Source organism: Scylla paramamosain, unplaced genomic scaffold (genome assembly GCF_035594125.1).
Source record: "Scylla paramamosain isolate STU-SP2022 unplaced genomic scaffold, ASM3559412v1 Contig5, whole genome shotgun sequence".
NCBI classification, from domain to species: domain Eukaryota; kingdom Metazoa; phylum Arthropoda; class Malacostraca; order Decapoda; family Portunidae; genus Scylla; species Scylla paramamosain.
The window spans coordinates 962,501-982,500 of NW_026973670.1; the positions used below are offsets into that span (position 1 = coordinate 962,501).

Consider the following 20,000-nt stretch of genomic DNA (forward strand, 5'->3'; position numbering starts at 1 on the left):
GGCAGTCTCACTGCAGCAACTGCCAGTGCTGTGGCTGGGTGGCAGGAGGGAGGGACAAGCTGGCCACCCTCTCTGTCACCACCTGCTGGGGAAAGACCACCATTATCATCATCATCTTGGTTTTCCTTTTTTGTTTTCTTTCACAATTTACAAGGAATATTAACAGTTTGTTTTGTTAGTGTTGTCTGTTTGTTATTAAATGATGTGTTGATTGTGTTGTTGTTGTTGTTGTTTATGTGTTAGTTGTTGTTGTGTTTTGTATGTGTGACTGATGAATAAAATAAAGGCAGTCGTGTCACACTTACAGGTGTTTGTTTGCACCTCAACTCTACACAACAATAATGGCCTGGATAGATGCATTATTATTATTATTATTATTATTATTATTATTATTAGTGTATAATTACCAGAATATTTCAACAAATGCTGGAACTACTACTACTACTACTACTACTACTATACTACTAAAAATATATAATCCAGGAGCTCTACTAGCACTTTTACTACTATACTGAACATTGCTATCAATTCTACCACCACCACCACTCCTCACCTTGCTCATCCTGTCCCTGCACCCTGGCCAGCTGCTGGAGGAGGAGGAGGCCCCGGTGACACTGGGTGAGGTAGGTGGATGCCATTTCCTCCTCCTGCTGCTGCTGCTGCTGCTGCTGCTGCTGCTGCTGTAGCTGTTGCAGCTGGTGCTGTGTGGCTCTGGGGGTCCCTCACAGACAATGTGGCACCACCACACACAGCCCACCAATTATCTCCTCTGCAATAGTGATGAGAGGTTACATTAAAGTAGGTTACCACTTAAAAGGCTTAGAGTTACTTAGAAATACTACAAAAAAGTAAATAAATAATACAAAGAAAGGTTAGGTTAGGTTGGGTTGTGTTAACACTCAAAATGGCAACAAAAATACAGTATGACTGGATTTGAGAAGAGGAAGAAAAAGAACAACAGGCAAATATAAAATGAGAGAGAGAGAGAGAGAGAGAAAAGTAGGTGAGTAAAATAGCAGGTGTAACAATAATGAAGTGCCTCCCTCCTTGACTTGGGACAGTGAAGGTGGTAACAGGCCCTGCCACCATCTCAAACCACCACCTTTCATCACCACTTGTTACTTTCAAGCCACCAGCGCATACGCATTACCTTCATTCCCTATTAAGTTGAACACCTAAATACTACTAATGCCACCACCACCTCCACCACCACACATCAGTCAATTAATGAATAAAACCAATACTTCCCGTTCTTGTAGTTTTCATATGTAATGAAACAATGGAGGCAGGAATCACGTCGGCAGACAGACACAGATTGCTCTCTCCACCAGTCCCCCATCAACAGATTGACTGACTGAAAGACAGACAGACAGACACAGGCTGCTCTCTCCACCAGTCCCCCATCAACAGATTGACTGACTGAAAGACAGACAGACAGACACAGATTGCTCTCTCCACCAGTCCCCCATCAACAGATTGACTGACTGAAAGACAGACAGACAGACACAGGCTGCTCTCTCCACCAGTCCCCCATCAACAGATTGACTGACTGAAAGACAGACAGACAGACACAGGCTGCTCTCTCCACCAGTCCCCCATCAACAGATTGACTGACTGAAAGACAGACAGACAGACACAGATTGCTCTCTCCACCAGTCCCCCATCAACAGATTGACTGACTGAAAGACAGACAGACAGACACAGGCTGCTCTCTCCACCAGTCCCCCATCAACAGATTGACTGACTGAAAGACAGACAGACAGACACAGGCTGCTCTCTCCACCAGTCCCCCATCAACAGATTGACTGACTGAAAGACAGACAGACAGACACAGGCTGCTCTCTCCACCAGTCCCCCATCAACAGATTGACTGACTGAAAGACAGACAGACAGACAGACACAGGCTGCTCTCTCCACCAGTCCCCCATCAACAGATTGACTGACTGAAAGACAGACAGACAGACAGACAGACAGACACAGGCTGCTCTCTCCACCAGTCCTCCATCAACAGATTGACTGACTGAAAGACAGACAGACAGACACAGGCTGCTCTCTCCACCAGTCCTCCATCAACAGACTGACTGTTTGATTGATTGAAAGACGGACAGACAGACAGCCTGCTCGTATTTATTTGCTCAACTTCTCAACTTACTTAACTACAATCTCAGTCATCTAATTTTCATTATCAAAGAGTCAATAACGTTAAAATTTAGCCTCATTACTAATATTATTACTCTCTCTCTCTCTCTCTCTCTCTCTCTCTCTCTCTCTCTCTCTCTCTCTCTCTCTCTCTCTCTCTCTCTCGCTGATGTCACATCACACAGGTCATTATATAGATGGAGTTGTTTAAATATACACTCATTTTCCAATAGAATTAATTTTGTATTGTAAGTTTACATGAATAGTGCAATAATAGTAATGAAAAGCACAGATTTCTGCCTTTCATTACGTGGAGCTTCGATCTCAAGTAAAAACCATTATATATTAAATCAGATAAGGTAACAGCCACCTGGAACACGAGGAGCAGGGGAGAGCAGGCGAGGAAGAGTGGGGAGAGGGTGGCGGGCAGGGGAGGAAGGGAGCGGGATGTGAGGGGAGGGGAGGGGAGAGAAGGAAGGTCTGAAACAGGGAGGTGAAACAAGTGAACGAGTGACACCAGTTTGCTAGTTACAGGAGTATACACGCGCACACACACACACACACACACACACACACACACGAACATCTCCCTATAAACCTTGACAACCGTAGCATCACCGTCACCACCACCACCACCACCCCAGCCCTCAACCGCACCCAGCAACCACAACACCGATATCCCTACCACTATTACACAACCACCACCATCCCCAACAATCACAACCACCTTCACCACAAGCCAGTCACTTTCACCATCACTACCAACACTCTTCCACCAACATTCCACCCCCCCACCGCAACTACCACCACCATCACCCTAGTTAGGCAACCACTTCCATCCTCTACAACCACACACACACCAAACACCACCACAACCACCACCTTGACCCAGTCACGTCTGCCATAGCCACCTCCACCTCCCCCTTCCACCATCCTACTCTCCACATCTCTCTTCCACTATCCACTCCTCCCTATCTACCACCAGGCCATACTCACATCCACCTCTCCCTTCACACCGCACTCCACCACAACACGCCCGCTGAGAAAAGATGCAACACCACCTCACCGCTGCAACACAACCGGAGACCCGTCACATCACGTCAGCGGGCGCAGGGCGAATGGCTGAGCAGACGGCGAGGAGAGAGTATCACGTGACTTGAATACTTGGTGCTGATTGGTCGAGGCTGTGCTGAGGTAATTGTCACTCAGAACAGCCGCACTCATAATACTGCTTGTAATGATAAAAAAGAAAACAAAAAGAATCACGGTTATATTAGCAGTAGAAGACACCAACACACCGTGAGGCAAGAAGTAAGAACAAATGAAAGATACATCAGTTTTACGATGAGTAAGAAAGAAAACGGAAAAATAGAATGCTCTGATTGGCTGACGGGAGGCAGACCATCACTACAGCTTTCGTATTTATTGAGGCTTATATAGACTTTAAATAGTGACTTGAGACTAATGAAATAACGTAGTACATGTAGTGAGGATGTTTTCACCAATGAGAGACAGGCTAATGCTACGAAAAAAAAAAAAAAGAAAGATACATTAGAGTCATTGAGGCTTATATAGACTTTAAGTAGCGACTTGAGACTAATGAAATAACGTAGTACATGTAGTGAGGATGTTTTCACCAATGGGAGACAGGCTTATGCTACGAAAAAAAGAAAGATACATTAGAGTCATTGGGGGAATGTCGTAAGGCAGTCTCAGGTATCATAAATGCACTTGTTTTTCATGAAGACAGGTTAAGTGCCTGTATTCTGAAAAGCTTTGCTCTCACACCAGACTGTTTTCAAAGGACACAATGATGATCACACGGGTTTTCAAGACTGCTTTTCCCTCTGATGGTGTAGAAACCTTACCAGTCTGTCACCAGGACCGAAGAAACATCCTTAAAACCCGTGTAATTTGTACTACAGCCTCTTGAAAGTATTCGGATGCGGGCAGAAATGTTTCCGGATACTGTGTAGGGTCTGTATAGACATCTGTTGTGTTTTGCTTTACTCTGCGATAAATTAACGTGTAAGTTGTGTGATGCGGGAACAGCTATAGCCTGGGTGGACCTCCCCTCCTTTCTTGTTCCTCGGCTCGCTACGTACTGGGGTGGCGCCGCGCGGCACTACGTGACCCAAGCCTTACAGGAAACACTTAGCAAATGACTCATTACATTTTTGTATGTGTCAGTGAAGGAAATGTACAGATACGCATAACACAACAATACAGGCATGAGTGACATGACCCTTTCTAATTGTGGAAAGAGTCGATTCAACAGCCAATCGCCTGACATTACCTATACCTTCAAGACAGATGTCACTGCCTACAGGAGCTTCTGGAAGACGAATTGTAATCCGTTTTGCCACACGAGCAGGATTGTCATAACTGGCATTGACAATTGCTTTGGCTTCCCTCCATGCTTCTGTTATATCCTTATCTCTCATAGGAGACCGGACAGATGGAATCGTTTGAGGCTCCCCATTGGATCTTTGTCCCTTCCGTGATAAAGAACCGTTTCTGGGTTGCCTGGAAACCAAAGGAGCAGGATGTTTCATCCCTTCCAGATGTCGTCCGCAGTACATGACTGTGTTTTGCTTTGGATTGATTACTATCTGGTGAGACTTCATGGCGCTTAGCCCTAACAAGCCGTCAGAAGGAAGTTGAAAGTTACTGACTACATAGAAATCAGTTTGAACAAGTCGAGTATTCTTAGATAGACTTATTGGTAAGGAAATTTTTCCTAAGATTTTCAGGATTTTTCCGTTTGAGAATCTTGTAAGATTCTTCAGAGATCACGTTTACTGTGGCTCCAGTGTCTACAGCCAAAGATAAGCGATGCCTACCTACCCCAGGTGGTAATGCCATTATGTCTGGTTGGTTGTTGGCAGCAGCATTTATGGTTGAATGCACTGACATGTCAGAAGAATTTGCTGCCTCAGCGTCTTGCGCATTGAGATGTTTTAGTCGGGTTTGTTTACCACTGTGCGCTGGTCTTTTCCCGACTGCCTTGTACTGTTCAGGTTAGCTCTGGCCTGTTTTTCAATTCTCATATTGATTATATCTTTACATTGCTCTGATGAGTGTTTACACTGGCCATGTATGAGGCAGTATTGGGTAGCGACGTCCCTGTAGGATCTTGTCCTACCAGTTTTCACGTGGGGCGATGCACCTGGTTTTGGTCTAACAGAGAGAGATTACCCCCTTTTGTTTTGTTCTCCAAGTCGGATTTATTTGCTGCCAATTTCTGGTCCTTTTGTTTCTTATAACATCTTTTTTCTACATGACCTATTTTATGGCAGTACGAACAGACATTTCCAGGCCTTGCCATGGCTGCCGCACAAGGTTGAGATTGGTCGTCATCCATGAGTGGAGGAGCAACCAGTGAGGTTTGAGTTTCCGGAGAGGCACCAACCAGGTAGCCCTCTTTTCTCTCGAATCAGGACTGCAAGGTCAGCTACTGTGTCTCCCAGTTTAAAACTGAAATGACTTGCGGTTTTCTTCACTTCCCCATTCACCAATGATATGTAAAAGATGAATTCCAGAAGTCTTCTGAAATCTGTTTCTGTCATACTGTTTCCTTGGAACCAGTTGTTAAGTCGTAAGACATCCATGAAGTCCGTTACGAACTGGTGTGTAGGGATTAAGGCTTTCATTTCGTGAAGAGAGTTAATTTCAGCTGCAAATCTAAGACCACCTTGGATGCTAGTACCATGAGGTCAGTTTGACTCTTACCCTCAAAAATGTTCAAGAAATTTTTCTTGAAATTTGCATAACTAGTCCCTATTTCAAGCGGACTGAAAGCGCTGGTATTCATCATGTGTGCTGCTTCTCCAGCCAATTTAGATCTGACGAAAGAGATGTTGTGTTCATCGCTGATAGTATTTGCTCTTGTCATAACATCCTCACACAAACCAATGAAATGATGAGCCCTTTCTTGCGGGTGTTCTCCGCGAAATGCTGATATTGTTTCAGGAATAGGAAGTACCTTAAGTGTAGTACATGCATGCAAGGCATGAGGAGAGCCAGCAGAGGCTGAAGCAGAAGCCTTAGCATTAGACATGGTTGCTGCTGATAATGATGGGTAATTGTTCCCTGATCTTGTAATCAACACGTTTCCGTCCTCATGGGGCACGGTATTTCCACTGTAGTGGGTTTTGGTTCCGTTGATAATGCTTCTGATGATCTACTATCACTATTTTCCGCTTAGAAATGACACTCCAGTTCGTAAATTTCAGCTAACTTCTCAGCTTTAGCCATAAATGTGGTATTATTACTATCTCAATTAGGTATTAATTACACACTTACATCACGTTTCCATCGTCCAAAGGCGTTTCCACTCTTAAAAGATGAATGTTAGTATTGTGAGAAGTGTGAAAATTTTAACAGAATTGAAGGTTTAGGGACAGAAATGGAATTATCCTAGTTATCCCTGAACACTTAAAAGAAAACGGGAGCGAGAGCTCTGTCCAGCAGAAAAAAGAAAACGGTATTTAAGAGGCAGACTAAATTATTTTAATTTCCATATAAGTAACATCACTGTGAAATAGGTAAGTTATACATGAACCCTAACAGTGTTTGCGTTACCACAAGTGTTTTATTTAATATTGGTGTGGTGGACCACTAAGTGTCTCTACTCACGACTGTAGCCAGAGAAATTCACACTTAAAAAAAAAAATAAATAAAATAAAATATATATATATATATATATATATATATATATATATATATATATATATATATATATATATATATATATATATATATATATATATATATATATATATATATATATATATATATATATATATATATATATATATATACGAGTATATATATCCTCTTCTTAGGAAGACTCCTTCCGTCTTGGGAAGCTCCTCTTAGGGTAGTAGTGTCCTTGTAGAATCCTGCAGCATTCCTGCAGGTGGGAGATGTGTTGGTCTGCGCCGGGAATGTCTGCGCCGATGATGTCTTCGCCGAGAATCTACGACGAGTAATTAGGTCGCGGGGAAACCAAAGAATTGTTAGGTTTCTCCCCGAGTCTTTTAAGTCTCCTTTTTTTTTTTTTTTTTTAACAAGGAGAAGTGAATGTAGGGAGAGGCAGGCTGGGTGAGTAAGGCGAGACCGTTAGGTGCGTCGCTCTTGGCTGGGTGCGAGTGTTTTGGTGTGTCAGCGTAAGTTGTGTAAACAAGGCCGGCTCGCTCCTCTGCTCTCCTCACTACCCTGCCACTGTTTGCCGTTTTCTCCGTTCACTGTGTCCGTTCACCACTTCACTTTCAACCACTGTTTATTGTTGTTGCTTTTTTGTGGTTTTCAGGTGAATGTCAAAAGGTGAACGTATAAAAATAGGTATATTTAGATACATGTACAGAGTTGTGGAGAAGGGTGTGGCGCGTACGGGACAGCGGATGTCCTCTGCGTGGTGCAGCGTTACACCCTGGCAAGAGACTGCCGGAGCCGGCACAAGGGACGCTTAGCGCCTTCAAAAAGTGCTGACACTAGAAATAGGGGCGGGTTGACCGCACTCACAGTACATGAATATATTCATAATTATAACTCTCTAATGACATAAATAAGGCAAGGGAAAAGATACTTATAGCTAAGAGTAATACATGCCAAAATACATTAGGGAGAGATTAACTATGGAGAATACTTAGATACTATAATGTAGGTGCTACCGATTACTTATCCATGGCAATAAAAGGAGCATGGAAAGTTCCATGGTGTGTGTGTGTGTGTGTGTGTGTGTGACGTAGGGTGGCGTGATCATATCCGCCCCACCCTTATCTCCCAACACCCACTATCTACACTTATGCATATATGTATACATACACTTATATTGCTAATCAGGCAAGGCATTATAAATACAATACATATTATTATTAATTATGTGACACCGTTACAAAACCCACCACCACCACCACCACCGTCATTATTGTCCTTTACTCTTAAGTAAAACTTTACTGCGCAATCTTGCTTACCAAAGAAGGAAAGGAAAAGAGAAGAAAAGGAAGAGGAGGAGGAGGAGGAGAAAGAGGAGGAAGAGGAAGAAGAGGAGAAGGAAGAGGAGGATAAGATGTTGGGTGATTAGGGTCATGAGAGAGAGAGAGAGAGAGAGAGAGAGAGAGAGAGAGAGAGAGAGAGAGAGAGAGAGAGAGAGAGAGAGAGAGTTGTTTTTGTTGTGTGATTAATTTGTTGCGCTTGGAAACGCGCCAGTGTACAGGGATACACCATATAGAAATAGTTCCGGCAATATAAATTGATAGTTGAAATAATGACAGCATGAAGGCGAGCAGGTTGTGGTGAGGCAGAAGGTAAGTATCGAAGGCAGGGACAGCAGACATAAATGAATTAACAACAGAGTGAAGCTGGGCTTTTATAAGTTGAAAGTAGGTAATACAACATGGAACTTGTGATATTTTAACCCGTGCACTGTTCACTACGTACAAGTAGTACAAATACGTGTCTCTTAGGGAAATGTTTAGCACGTACTTGTACGTTTGCCGTTTTGCACAGTTGTGCGTCCTTCTATTTTGTTTTTGTGTACATGTGGATATCTTAGTCGTAATAAAGAATAATTTGGCAACTGAGGAAGTTATCATTTGTCACATATACATAGAGTTTTGGCGGGATATCCAATGAGCCGTGTGCTTCTCTGTTTATAATGAACATTTTCAATGTATTTTGTTACTTTGTCTTCACATCCATCAGCATATTTACAAAATCAATGGAATTTAAATGATTTCAAAACTATAACATTGGTGTGTAATAAAAAAAAAGTTATAAGATTTTTGGCGCGTTTTTGTTGTTGAGCGGTGGTGGTAACACTGGCCGGGGGAGCGGCCACCTTTGTCCCGCTCTCTCATTCAGCGCGTGCCTGCTGCTGTCAAGACCGGTTCACTGCAGGCCCTGACAATGCCGTTTCATAAAAAGATAGCCAAGGTATTGTCTGAGGCTGATATTTCAGCCCTTCTTGATGATGAAGGGGTGACAGAGATAGGGGACAGTGATTCATCAGACGATACTAATGATCCTGATTACTCTGGTGAGTCAGGCACAGAGGAGGATGACTGTGAAGTAGATGATGTGGCTCACTCACAACAACCTCATCCAGCAGTGCACAGATACAGCCACAATCTCCAAAACGGAAAGCCACAGAATGTACAGATACTATATCGAATGGGTACCAGCATGGTAGTGCAGGACCACCTAACCCACCAGGCACATGTCAAAGTCAACACAACACACTGCACATAGTAACCCCCCCCACCCCTCCCCCACCGCTGCCGACATGGAGTGGAAATGGGTAGATGGGAGTACCTTTCTTCCCTCAATACTTCCGTTTGATAGAGATGGTCGTGGTATTTGTGACCCCTCAGTCAACGAAAACAGCAGTGAGAGCGACATTTTTCGCCTGTTTTTTTTTTTTTTTTTTACAGAGGAAATAATGAAAACCATAGTTGAAGAAACAAACAAATTCTACGGTTTTACGATTGCTTGCAGAGTACTTTTACCCAACTCTCGCTTCCTAGACTGGCATCCAACAACTGTAAGGGAAAAGAATTCTTTCCTGGCACTTATTATGCTGATGGGGCTGAATCTTAAAGAAAAGCATAAGCTTTACTGGTCGACTGATCCACTTCATCACGTGCCAGTTTTCAGTAAAGTGATGTCAGTAAACAGATTCACTGCCTTCCTGCAGTCCCTACATTTCCATGGCAACACAAAACCCACTGATGATGATAGAATGAGAAAGATATATTTGCAACCGCTTCAAATCAACATTCAGGCCATTTCAGAAGTTGGTTATTGATGAAAGTCAGGTACTCTGGCGGGGTCACTTGTATTTTCGCCAGTACATCTGAACGAAGCGTCATAGATTTGGCTTGAAATTATATGTTCTCTGTGATTGTGAAACTGGCTTCATATTAGACATGATTCTGTACTTAGGAGCTGGAACAGACATAAACCTAACGCAGGGACTGGGCAAGTCAGGGAGTGTTGTAAGCACTATGCTTGAGCCTTATTTGGGTAAGGGACACATTTTATATGTTGACAACTGGTACACCAGCCCTTCTCTTTTTCATTTCCTACACGAAAATATGACAGGGGCCTGCGGAACAGTGAAAGCAAATAGGAAGTTTATGCCTAAATATCCCCCTAAACTCGTGAAAGGAGAAGTCATCCACAAACAAGCAAATAATAATATTCTCTCACTGAAGTGGAAAGACAAGAGAGAAGTTCATTTGCTTACCACTGTTCATGAGGCAAAAATGGAGCGGAGTGAAGACACTGAGCGCTGCACGGGTATACCTTCATCTGCAAGCCTCAAGGTGTGATTCATTACAACCTGAACATGAGGTTGTTTGATAAAAGTGACAGTATGATGTCGACAGTGGAATGCAAACGCAAACAATGAAATGGTACAAAAAACTGTTCTTCCATCTTGTTGACTGTGCCACTCTCACGCACACATCCTGTACCAGGGCAGCACAGGGAAGAAGAGAACACTGTACAATTTCACCACAGAGGTTGTGAGACAGCTTCTCAAACAGTACTCTGAGCCACGAAATGGGGTAGGAAGGCGTGGGGCCGCAAATGGTGATGACCCTACACGCCTCACAGGACGTCAATTTCCAAAGACCATCCCTGCCACGCCGTGTGAGAAAAAAAAGCAGAAGCCTTGTCACGTGTGTCGCACATCAACACAGCGCCCCAAAGCACGGAAAGACACGCGATATATGTGTGTGGAATGTAATATTGCTGCTCTCTGCCTAGAACCGTGCTTTGAGCGGTGTCATACCCCAAAGTAGTGCTAAATGTGTCACATAATCATGTACACAGTGTAGGCAACAAATGGAGAAAAATAGGCACAGGAAATAAGTAAGCAGTAACAAAAAAATAAAATAAATAAAAAAATCAGGACAAAAGTTTGTAAGGAATATACTTGTAAATGATTGAATGAAGTAAACTCCAATCCCTCCTCAGGATCCCTCTTAGCGAAGGTGCCTCTGGCGTTTTGCCTCTGTTGGTGGGGGGACCTGAGGAGGCATTTTGCTGATTTTTCTTGGAATGACTACTGCCTCCGTGTCAGAGACCCGTCTTTGTGTGCTGAGCGCATAACAGAGGTGATAGTGTCTGGCATGGAGGCGCACATTCCTCACTCTTTTTCTCGACCTAAACCTTCTAAACCTTGGTTTAACACAGCTTGTTCTGATGCTATACATGATAAGAGAGGTGGCCCACAAAAGGTACTTAAACCTTCCATCACCAGAATCTCATGTATTTTATATTTCTGCCCGGAACCATGCCAAGTCTGTTCTCCAACTAGCCAAAAACTCCTTCATCAACAGAAAATGTCAAAACCTTTCTTCAAGATCTAACTCCCCTCGTGACTTCTGGCATCTAGCCAAAAAAATATCTCCAATAACTTTGCTTCTTCTTCTTTCCCTCCTCTACTTCAACCAGATGGCACCACTGCTATCACATCTATTTCTAAAGCTGAACTCTTCGCTCAAACCTTTGCTGAAAACTCTACCTTGGACGATTCTGGGCTTGTTCCTCCCTCTCCTCCACCCTCTGACTACTTCATGCTACCTATTAAAATTCTTCGCAATGATGTTTTCCATGCCCTTGGAGGCCTAAACCCTCAGAAGGCTTATGGACCTGATGGGGTCCCTCCTATTGTTCTCCGAAACTGTGCCTCCGTGCTTGCACCTTGCCTAGTCAAACTACTGTATACAATTAAAATTTAAGGGAAGCTCGCTACGCCACCACCAACACAAGGTGCTCAGTGGTCTGTGTCTGTGTCAACGTTCTCAAACATAACCTAACTCTCTGGAGAAGCTTTATTGGTCCCTTTGACATGGGAGAGAGAGAGAGAGAGAGAGAGAGAGAGAGAGAGAGAGAGAGAGAGAGAGAGAGAGAGAGAGAGAGAGAGAGAGAGAGTGTGTGTGTGTGTGTGTGTGTGTGTGTGTGTGTGTGTGTGTACTACGCCTTGACAGAGAACGCCAATCAGGGAAGGGGGCAATTTGGAGGGTGAGTTTAAGTAGGCATTGATAGTTTTCTATAGGGTAACCTTTCCTTCTGGTGCCTCGATCGCCTCTCAGCAGACTCTCCCTTTTTTGTCGCTTTTTCCGCCCCCTCCTCTACATCCCCGTTAATTCCCTTTAGTCCCAGGCTGCCTTCACGCAGGATGCTCATGGCCTTCTTCCTTTAGCGGCGGTGTTCAGTGTTCACTGTGGTCACGTGCGTCAGGAATTACATACGTGAAGCAGTAGACCTTGACTTGAGCAGCCACCACCCGCCATGATGTTGGTGGGAGGGGCGGGGCGCCTTTCCCACACTCGCCCCGCACCCGCCTCGCTGCCAATCAGCCCTTTGTCTTTGCCAGCCGTTGGCGGCGCCGCACGCCAGTCAGGGAGGAGCCTCGGCCAGGCTGGCCTATCACGTGGCGGCGGGCTTCCCTGCTCACGCTGTCACCCAATGGAGGAGCGAAGAGAGGCAGCTGGAGGAGGAGGAGGAGGAGGAGGAGGAGGAGGAGGAGGAGGAGGAGGAGGAGGAGGAGGAGGAGGAGGAGGAGGGTGATGTGTTGCTACAAGCTCATGTTGCTTCTGACAATAAATTAGGTGTCGCGTGTGTCAGAATTCACACAGGCCTGAATTATTGCTTCACAAGGTCTGAAGGGGCGCGGAACTCGTGAAATATGGCGATGAAAAACTGCAACACATCACAGCTGACGCACGCACGCGGAACAGTTATTGAGTGCGGCGGAATGAGGGAAGCAACAAAACGCTATACAAGTACAAGCATGGACAAAAGTCGAGTAACATTCTGTATTGACTTTCACTGCATCGAACATTTTGACATTTCTCTCAGTCTTTAAGTCCTCTGACCCGCAGACACTCTGTTCTCTGTTCCGTAAGGAGGCTGTCAGCAGACCACACTTCAAATTGAAGAAAAGTTAAACACAATGGAAATGAGTGCAAAATGTTACACTTTTGACCACGCCTGTACTTGGTAGAGGGTCTGTGTCAAGGCATGTACAGCTACTGACACACTACATTAAAAGATTACGCACCGGGCAAGGTTGTGAGTCCTCTGAACGAGGCGCCAAAAGTGTACAGTGGTTAACGTGAATGCGAGAGCTGTTGTTGGTTAGAGAAATTTATGGGTAGGAATGCGAGGAAGATATAGACAAACATGTTTTATACAGAGACAGCCACTTACAAATGTACAGGCAGGCTTCGTGCAGTTTCCTATATAGTGTTATGCAGTAGAATGAGTACTGGTGGTTGGTGAGGTCTGGTTGTGTGTGGAGGCATTTGGGCAGACTGAAGCCATCAAGTATTTGGTGGCACTGATTGGGAAGGGACGGAAGGGTTCGAGGGAAGGTGAAAGGGTAGCAGAGAGAAGAAAAACAAAAGGGAAAGGCAGTTACTGTTTTATGGCATCATGCAAGGCTGAAAACGTTGTGTGCGGGAAGACATTTGAAGAGAAGTATAGTTTTACACTAACATTTGTATATTTGCTGTGTTTGAAAAATTCCAGTTTGATGGTAATAGGACTAGCGTGTTCAGTTCACACCCATCACCCGATTCCAAGAGATGACGGGCTCGAATCCCAGGCAGAGAGGAGATAGATTATGTTTACCTGCTGTCACGCCGCAGTCTGTGTTCACCTGGGAAGAAACTCGTCATGCAAACCACTGAAGCCGCAAATATATGCTACAGTCTCTCTTTCTCTTATCTCTAATATATATACTGTTCTCTTCACTTTTTCTTTTTTTATCTCATTTAACTTGACTCCATTTTCCTTCATGACATCGTTTCTTGTATTCCCTTTACTGTTACATTTAATTTACATATTATTATTATTATCATTATTATCATCATTATTATTATTAATATATTTTTTGACGTGCGGGTCTCCTGCTCTATCAGGGGCAAGACGGTGCCTGCTAAAGAAGGAGTCTGGTTTTCGCACAAACATATTATAACAATAACAAAAACAACAGCTTCCACAACAGCGTGCTAAAAGTAGTGGAGATAAGACACTGATAGCCTGACTTAGATACAGTGTTCCTTGCACATGCGCCTCTCTTCCCCCACGGCTTCCCTGCCATTACGCCCTCTACCCCCCTCCCGCTGTACCATTAATCATCCCGTGTTGGTATTACATAGATAACGCTCCGCCGAATTTGCTACCTGTATAGATATAACCCTACTTAAGACTCCCGCCACGTTACCATGCTGATTCCCTCCCTCATACGTGGCTCCCATCGCGTGATGCTCCGCGTCTTATCATCTACTTATCTATTTTTATAAAGTGTGATAATGTGTGCACAGGTTTACACGAGACACTCTTGTTTTCCAGTGATTCTTGGACCTGACCTAACCTAATCTAATCTATCCTAGCCAAACTAAACTAAAGAAAACAAAAGAAAACCAAATCTAACCTAACCTAACTTGACCGACTCAAACCCAAACCAACCTAACCTAGTCTCACTCAACTTGACCAAACCTAACCAAACCTAACCAAAACGAAACCTAATCTAACTTAATCTAACTTGACCAAACCAACCAAACTCAACCAAACACAACCAAACCTAACCTGAGAGAACTTAATGTACCCTAACCCTACCTAAGCCTAGCCAAGTCAAACTAAACCACCCACACACACACACACACACACACACACACACACACACACTGTTCATTAGCGTAAGAAATAGGCCCGTACATAAATGATATGGGCTGAACTATACGGTATGACATATTAAAGAGAGAGAGAGAGAGAGAGAGAGAGAGAGAGAGAGAGAGAGAGAGAGAGAGAGAGAGAGAGAGAGAGAGAGAGAGAGAGAGAGAGAGAGAGAGAGAGAGAAAAGGTAGAAAATATACCCAAACTTTAAACAAGAAAGAAAAAGAACCGTTTATCGAAATACAAGACACTTTTTGTAAGGAGCGTGGTGAGAAGAGGAGAGTCCATGACGACAGTAAGATACATTATACTGATCACAAGGACTCCGAGGGTCAAGGCCAGAGAGAGACCAGGCAGAATATTACCAGGAATAGTGGCAGCGTTCTGAAACACTTCGTTGTCTCAGCAGGACTTGCCGAGAGAAAAGCCACGCTGCCCACAAGGCTTCCGAGGGTCAAGGCCAGAGAGAGCGGGTAAAACAACAGCAAGAAGAGTGACCGCGTTCTGAATCACTTTGTTCTCTCATGGCGGCGATCACTGGCCACGGAAACTTAGTCGAATTCTCATGGGTATTTTTTTTCATTGATGATACAGACTGCTTGTTGAAAGATCACTTGAATCATGAAAACATCCTTGGTGTCCACAACAGTTTTCATCAGACTCTGTGAAAATTAATCGTAGTGGAGTACAGAGGTGTTGAAGAACGCTGCTCCAGGAATATATTTAATGAAAGAGTAAGGATGTAGTGAATAAAAATTAAGAAAACTAGAATTGTCCTATGTTTAATTTCTCAAAGATGTGATAGGCAAGTTTAAAGTTATCAGACAAGGAGTGAATGAAAAGTGTAATCTGATAGGGAGAAAATACTAATGGATGTAAACTTTCCCAGCCATGTGAAAAAGAGAGAGTAAAGGAACAAATTAATGAAAAAGAAAAAAAAAACAGTTGTAGATGTCGTTGGTTTGGCGTCACACATCACAAAGGAATTATTGACAAGATTTCCATTACTGCCTGGTGGTGAATACTGTAGCAGTCGATGACGTGTATTCTGACCAACAGAGAGTGTGTCCTAATGCTTTCCACTTCAGAAATTAAATTGTCAGTGGAGACGTAGAGACAAATTCCCTTGGTTATACTTTTCTTTCTTTTCTTTTCTTTTTTTTTCTAGATGTGGAGGTGGACACTAAAATAATACAGTCAGTAGAAGAGAAGAGAGAAATTGATTGGGTTAGTCTCTTTTCGCCGCTGTTAGTAAGGATGGTGGTAGACAATGAAATTAAATAGTCAGTAGAGCTGTAAAGACAAACTGCGTTGGTTAACATGTTTACTGCTGCTAGAGGTGGTGATGGTGGTGGTGGTGGTGGTGGTGGACAGTGAAATCCATTAGGAGAGACTGGTAATAATGTGGTTATAGTTACATTGGAGCTGCGGGCATCACCACCTGTGTTTATAGTGATATTCAGTGATACTCGTAATATAATGTGATGCACTACGAAAGTCTGTGGCTGTAGTAAGGAGCCCATAGAGGGAATCCCTAAGTAAAAACGGAAACAATATAAATAAATAGATACCTTATTCCTTTAATTTTGTACTGACTTATGTGTTAGGTTCATTTTAGCAAAGAAAACACTGATGATTACCATGAAGCAAACCTGAAATAAGATATACCATACAATTTCATGCATCAAGCTAAGAAAGACGTGCAATACACACAAAGGAGCAGTTACTACAAACAATTAACACACACAGTGCTGCAAAATTCAGAATTCCCAGTAACGTGAACGCGAGCCAGCAATTAACGGTGGCGTGGACAAAGACAACCGATACATGGGAAACAAGAGACACAACTACCAACTTTACCAACAAAAATAACACAATATGTGGACAAAAAAAAATATAAGAATTTCTGTCGCCATCCTATGACAACTGACTCTCACTGAAAAAAAAAAAAGAAGACAAAAATGGTGAGGCTTAGAAGACGAGAGGTGGTGGTGGCAGTGGTGGTGATGGTGGCTGCAGTCCCCGGGTAGAGAGATTAGAAGCGCGAATGTTGCAGGATTTAATGCAGAGAAAGTGTGAGACGTTATCTGGACAAGTTTTCAGTTCGTCAGTGTAGGGGCAGCCAGAGTGAGGAAGGTGGTGGGCGTGGAGGTAATCAATGCATCCTGGGTTTTCATTAATTCTGTCATTTCTTCCTTTATCGTGTGTTAATTGATGTTCTTCGTAGGATGCCATACAGATAAAGGTGTTCCTAGCTGCCTTGCCTACATTCCTTTTACTTGTCTCTTAAGACATGTGAGTATTCTCAGCCCTGTGTGGGATTAAGACAATATGAACGAAGGAAATACAGGAAGGAGCAAGGTGCCATTTTGTAAAGTGTGAACACAAGGAAGGCTTTTTGTTTAGTGATGTATTTTATGACAGGCTGCAGTCTCATAAGTGTTCTTAACATTTATTACAGTTTTCTTCTGCCTTGTTGTCTGTGTCAGTTAATATTTCCAGTCTTGTATTCTGGTTTCATTGTTGTCTTTTTTTTTTCTGATCCTGCTCTCTCTCTCTCTCTCTCTCTCTCTCTCTCTCTCTCTCTCTCTCTCTCTCTCTCTCTCTCTCTCTCTCTCTCTCTCTGTCTCTCTGTCTCTCTGTCTGTCTGTCTCTCTGTCTCTCTCTGTCTGTCTCTGTCTCTGTGTCCATTAATTTGTTCCCTTTCCATCGCTGGTGTGTCTCTTTGCAGTCTTATGTTGTCATTGTAGCCTTGCATTTTGTTGGCAGGTGTGTCTCCTGTTTCCAGCTTTGTCTCCTCTTTCCTGGGATAATCTTGTCTTTCCAGGGTCGTCTGATGTGTGTGTGATGTGTGTGTGTGTGTGTGTGTGTGTGTGTGTGTGTGTGTGTGTGTGTGTGTCTGTGTGTGTGTGTGTGTGTGTGTGTGTGTGTCTGTGTGTGTGTGTGTGTGTGTGTGTATGTGTGTGTGTGTGTGTGTGTGTGTGTGTGTTTGTTTTCGTAGTGTGTGTGTGTGTGTGTGTGTGTGTGTGTGTGTGTGTGTGTGTGTGTGTTTGTTTTCGTAGTGAGTGTGTGTGTGTGTGTGTGTGTGTGTGTGTGTGTGTGTGTGTGTGTGTGTGTGTGTGTGTGTTTGTTTTCGTAGTGTGTGTGTGTGTGTGTGTGTGTGTGTGTGTGTGTGTGTGTGTTTGTTTTCGTAGTGTGTGTGTGTGTGTGTGTGTGTGTGTGTGTGTGTGTGTGTGTGTGTGTGTGTGTGTGTGTGTGTGTGTGTGTGTGTGTGTGTGTGTGTGTGTGTGTGTGCGTCTGTGTGTGTGTGTGTGTGTGTGTGTGTGTGTGTGTGTGTGTTTGTTTTCGTAGTGAGTGTGTGTGTGTGTGTGTGTGTGTGTGTGTGTGTGTGTGTGTGTGTGTGTGTGTGTGTGTGTTTTCGTAGTGAGTGTGTGTGTGTTGGTGTTTGTTTACTTTGCAGTTGACAAATTGTTTACCTGTCTGTGTGTTCCTGTGTCTATATGTTTCTCTATCTACTTTTCTTTCTTTGTATCTAAATAATCTACTTATCTATTTATCTATCTATATATCTAGTAATCTTTCTATCTACTCATCTATCCATCTATTAATCTACATACCTCTCTATCTCTCTCAATGTAAGAATCTATGTATTTATTTATTCTTTTATTTATTTTTTTATCCGTAGCTAACTAACACAATTTTTTCCAATTTAGTTATATTTGGAGCATATTTCTAGTAATTGGTGTTGCAGCCCCTCCTCTCTCTCTCTCTCTCTCTCTCTCTCTCTTATTCTCCCTTTCTTTTTTCACGATTTTTCCTCGTAGCATTGTCGCATACCACTTTATTCAGCATTCCTGTCGTATGAGAGAGTACACAAAGGAAGGAAGGAATAAAAGGAGAGAAACAGAGAATTGAAGCAAGGCAGGAATGCGTGGCAGGAAAAAAAATGAAAGAAGAGAAAAGAAAGGAGGAAAAATATAAAAAAAAAATAATAAAAGTACTGGTAAGATAAAATAGATAAAAAGAATGAAGAGGGAGAGAAAGAGGAGTTGGAAAGCCACGAAGGAAGGAAGGAAGGAAGGATTTGTGATGAGCAAGGAAAAGATAGAAAAGAAGAATAGAACAGAATAAAAAAAAAATAAGGAACAGTAAGAGAGAGAGAGAGAGAGAGAGAGAGAGAGAGAGAGAGAGAGAGAGAGAGAGAGAGAGAGAGAGAGAGAGAGAGAGAGAGAAGCTAGAACGGACAGATGGCGTGGGAAAAAGTAAATGAAAGGAAGAAAATAAGTAACAAAAGAAGGAAACAAGAAAATTACTGATAAAGGAACGAAGATGAGGAAAAGCCGGTCACAAGGAAAAAGAAAAATAGGAGAACAGAAAAAAAAACAAAAGAAAAAGCAAGAGAAAGAAAATGAAGGAAAGAATAAAGGGAGGCAGGCAGGCAGGCAGGCAGGCAGGCAGGCAGCGAGGACGGGTGAGAGGAGGGGGAAGGAAAGTAAAGGAAGGAAAAGTTGGGGGAGGAAAGAAGGGAGTGCAGTAAAACCCAGGCCATAAACACGACCTAGTTTTATGTATTGAATCTCGCCTTCCCGAGAGTGAGCGCCCCGCTACTGCTTCATCAACACACTCCACACACAGACTGCTTCGTTTTAACTGCTTCATTCACGGCTCTCCCCAGCTCGCCTTCCTCCCCTTCCCTCTCTCCCGACTCATCCTCTCAAACCTTTCTTCTTCTCCTCCTCCTCCCTCCCACCTCCCACTACTCCTCACCTTCCAGTCCTTCATCTCCTTTCCCTCCTCTTCCTCCCTTCCTCCCTAATCATTCCCCTACCTTCCCTACTCCGTCTTCCTCCTCCTCCTCCTCCCGACCCTTCTCTCTCCTCCTCTCCCTTCTCCTGGCGACCCTACCCGTTCCCTCCGACCCTTTCTCTCCCTTCCCTTTCCTTCCCCCTCCTCTTCCACACCAGTCTTTCCCTCCTTCCTTCCCTAGTATTCAGCTCCCCTCCTACCCATCCCTTCTCAGTGTCTCCTCCCCCTCCGTCCTCCTCTTCAGTGCCTCTTTCTGTTCCCTCCTGAACCCTCAAACTCCCAAATTCTTCCCACCCTTCTCCTCCTCCCTCCTCAGCGCTTCATCCTCCGTCCCAGCGTCTCCTTCCCCTCCCTCCCCC

The 20,000-nt window shown here is 43.7% G+C and overlaps 1 protein-coding gene and 1 long non-coding RNA gene across 9 annotated transcripts in view; one reads left to right on the plus strand and one right to left on the minus strand.

The window, feature by feature from the left end:
- Positions 1–302, plus strand: part of LOC135096658 (uncharacterized) — a 15,746-nt gene extending 15,444 nt beyond the window's left edge. For all 8 annotated transcript variants that reach the window (XM_063998369.1, XM_063998370.1, XM_063998367.1 and 5 more), the window contains one exon: positions 1–302. This exon is cut by the window's left edge. The gene's annotated coding sequence lies outside the window, so the exon portion shown is untranslated.
- Positions 1–20,000, minus strand: part of LOC135096665 (uncharacterized) — a 36,487-nt gene that overhangs the window by 148 nt on the left and 16,339 nt on the right. The window contains exons 2-4 of the long non-coding RNA XR_010264895.1: positions 3,136–3,367; positions 554–769; positions 1–85 (exon numbers count right to left, since the gene is read on the minus strand). The exon at positions 1–85 is cut by the window's left edge and continues 148 nt beyond it. This is a non-coding gene — a long non-coding RNA (uncharacterized LOC135096665). The remainder of the gene's footprint in view (positions 86–553; positions 770–3,135; positions 3,368–20,000) is intronic.